Below are 3,848 nucleotides of genomic sequence, written 5' to 3'. Positions count from 1 at the left end.
GGCCTCGCGAGACTTCCGCGCTGGCCTGGGCCCGCCCCGCCTCGCTGCCACTCGCCCGCTCGCCCTCTCGCTCCTCCTCCTCTGCCAATCGATCTGCCCGGTCGCTACCGCGGCCCCGCCCACCGCCCGAGGCTCCTCCCGGATTGGGGACAGCCCCGGCGCACGCTGGCTGGCTCGCGGCGCGTGACGTCAGCGCGCCGCCGCCGCCGCGGCCGCCAGTTGTGCGGCTCCTGCCCTCCGCGGTGAGACCGCAGCGAAACCCGTTGACCCGGGACGCACTCGGGAGCGGGGCGTCGTCGCTGCAGCCGCCGCCTCGGGAGCCGGTGAGCGGTGCGCGCAGCCCCAGGCGCCGTGGGGGAAGGCGGGCCGGCGGAGAGAGGGGTCGGGGCCGAGGGTCGGCGCGAGGGAGTGGGCGGCGCGCACGGAGCGGCCCCGGCACCCCAATAAAGTCTTTTTTGACGAGAACCGCCTGAGCGTCCTTTTTCGCTTCGGAGGGCGTTTGGTGTGTTGTCTGGCTTCAGGCAGGCGATGGCGCGGGGTGAGTGAGGCGGGCCAGGCGAACAAAGACGGGCGGGCGGGCCCCAGAAGAAAATGTCCGCCGCCGCCCGCCGCCCCGCAGCGCCTCGCTGGGCCCGTGCGCCGAGCGCAGGTTGGCCGCGCGGGGCGGGCGCGCCGAAGCGGCACGCGGAGCCCCCAGGTCCACCGTTGGGGCGACGTCCGTTATTCTTTGTGACGGGCGGAAACCCGGGACGTGACCGTTGGTGCCTGCTTCCCGGGGGACCTTGGAACTCGGGGTCCCGGCCGCTCGTCGTGCGGCGCGGCCCTTTGTGGCGTTTCAAGTTCTCTTCGGAGCTTCCCTTGGCTCGCAGCCGCTCACGGTCCCCCTCGACCTCTGCCTGCCCGTTCCCCACGGTCAGGCGCTCGGCCCCGCGCGCCGTGGGTCTGCTCGCGGGGACTCCTGTGCTCTCGCCCTGCCCCTCCGCCTGCCCCGGAGCCTCGGGGCTTCCTGGCACGAGTCCGCGCTGACTTCAGCCTCCCGGGAAGGCTAGCTGTGTTGCGGGGAAGTGCTTTCGCCCCCGTGTGTCCTCTGGCCGACCGGACGGTTGGTTTAAAACAATAGAAATAAAGGTTTCCTGATAAAGTCGTGAAAAACGGAACACGTGGGACGGTGTGTCTTTGTTGTGCTCGTAACGCCTGTGTGAGGTTCCTGAACGCGTGTGTTGTCCACGCGCACGCCGGTCTTTGGGCGTCGCGTTCTCGCAGTGACTGTGCTGACCGGTAACGCGGTAGCGTCAGGTCCAGCTTGTTAAACCACGTGGGTGCCTTTTTGGGAACACACCGGTATTTGGGGAAAGTTGATGCGTTCTGATTAAGAAGTGACCGCATCAGTCAAATTTAGTCCCTGCTGTTTTCTAAATGGCACTGGACTCGATTTTTGAGAATAATGAGAAGAGTGGAAAACTAGATCACGTTCTTTTTGAATCAGAGCCTTAAAACCTGAGTAGTTCCCCGTGGAGGGCTGCACCCGCACAGTTTGGCAAAGTCACATCTGTTGAACTCAGTCATTTCTGGCTTCTTAGCTTATACATTCTGCATAAATGTTTCGCAAATGAAAACCAGTTGTGGGAGAATTTTTATGTGGCTTAAGTTCATTTTCCCCACTCTCTAATAATTGATAGGAAAACGTCTTTGCGAGTCGTTGCTACTTCCCCCTAGATACAAGAGAAATGGGGGAAACACCCAGTTAGGCAGCCTAGCTTCTGAGTCTCACAATCAAGTGAAGAGAGCTGGAAAGGGTTTTTAAGACTGACGGCAAGGGTGGTAGGTGGGAGAGCACTGAGATGCGCCTGAATGCTATCCTACCTGCTCTCCATAAATAGCTTTTAAAACTTGCCCCTGAGCAGGTGCCCTGTTAGACAGGCCTCAAGTTTCCTGCGGTGGGAGGGAGGTACCCTGGCCTTCCACTCTAGCTGCGCAGTATCTTAGGACTAGACATGTAAGGACACTGCAGTCTTGGCTCTAGCCTGCTTGTACTTGCTGCTAAAAGTGAAAATCAATTTAGGAGGACAGGTTAAATTGCAGTGTCAGAGCCATGGGCTCTCAAGGTAGGGACCATTTCACTATTATTCTGAATTGGGCCCATGAGTGTTCCCTCTGAACTTCTAGAGTCCTTTTGTTTGGGCAACACGACAGATGATTAACATCACTAATCAATCTGGTATTTCTCTTACACAGTGTTTGGGTGCTTTTACCCTTCCCGCTTCCAAAGGCTGTGGCTATGCCTCGCACATGGAATCATTGTTTGGTTTTTTGGCTCATCAAAAACTGAAGTGGCAAGCACTGACAGAAGTTGTGAGGTAGTGCTTGAGCTTTTCAAGTGTCTCCAAAGCTCCAACTTTATACAAAAAGCTTCCAGTCTACAGTGGAAATGAATGTCAACAACTACAAAAGAAAAAAACAGAAGAAGACTCTTAAGAGCTGTGCAAAGCTTTCTAGAATCTCCAAGAAGTCAGAGCTCCCAAATGGCTGAGTAGATGTGGTGACAAATATCCTGCGAGGACTATGTGCTCTGGCCACCCGATGAGGACAGCAATAGGACAGAGGTGGGGACTGTTAGCCACACGCTTGATGTCTCCTTACCTCCCTCATTTCCTAATGGTGCCTTTCCTGAAACCGCCCTTCAATGCTCCACCTGAGTTTAAGCGCATGTGGTTTAGGAAGGGGCACCTGTGGAGTGGATGAAGGGAGGCGTAGGTGGAAGAATAAAGGATGTGAGTTAGAAGATGCCTGCTGGCTCTTTGCCTGCTTTGTTCAGAGTATCTTATGTAGTGATTATTGGGAGGCTAACTTACATCCAATTCTACCATTTCTAGTTCTAGCAGCTCAGGAATGATTCAAGCACTGAACTCATGCTAAATAATTTCTCTTACCACAAACTAATTCAGCTGCCTCGTGAAATTGCCTTTTGGTTACTTCTAATGTCTAGTTCTTTTGAAGCTACTTCAAGTAGGCAGTTGGTGCTCTGCATCAGTTACGGCGTGAGGATGTTGGAGTTGTGCAGGGCTGGTCCAGTCTCTTCAAGGAAACCCGCTGAGCGGAGCTGCCCACAGTCACAGCGCGAGGGAGCCACGGAGCTGCGCTAGAGCGGGCGTTTCCAGCCTTCTGGTAGGCTGAAGAGTCTGTAAGTACTGTGGGTAGGACCCCGTGCCAGTTCAGATCCTTGCTGAGTTTCCAAGAAAACATTTCGAAAAATCAGGGTGAAAAGTCATGTTTCTGCATCTAAATGAGTTGCCCTTAGTTTGGATTAGTGCAAGTTAAATGAGAAACTGGAGGTGTGTACATGTTTTCTTAAATATTTAAACTATAGTTATTCTTGCTAGATGTGGACTCTGAAATTGAGCTATTAAAGGGATACTTTTAGCTCCCAAAATCAATGCATATGTGAGATTTGGAGCTTAAATTATGGTGAAATGGCCTACGCGTCTATTAAGCTAACGTCATTTATGCAACGTTTTATATCCTTTTATGAGGTCTCGCTCAAATTCTTTTTCTGAGGCCTAAGTGGTTTATTACAGTAAGTGAATCTGGTTATTGTCCATAAGTCTAAGGAAAGTTGAAATCTTTAATAATAGATTAGCCTTGTTTTTCTCGACTTCACTATTAGAATGCCCCTTAAAGACATTAAGTCAACTTACTTGTACTGCAGTTGCTCCTGCCACCTGCCCATCCAAACGAATGCAGCACACGTGCTCAAACAGAATGAGGAGAAAATTCTCGTTCATTCATGGTAACGTTCACAGCTATACTTGTTTCATAGCATACTTATCACCGAGTAAGAAAGACAGGGT

Source organism: Rhinolophus hipposideros (assembly GCF_964194185.1).
Source record: "Rhinolophus hipposideros genome assembly, chromosome: 5".
NCBI lineage: Eukaryota > Metazoa > Chordata > Mammalia > Chiroptera > Rhinolophidae > Rhinolophus > Rhinolophus hipposideros.
Note: the sequence above shows the minus strand (reverse complement) of the source record.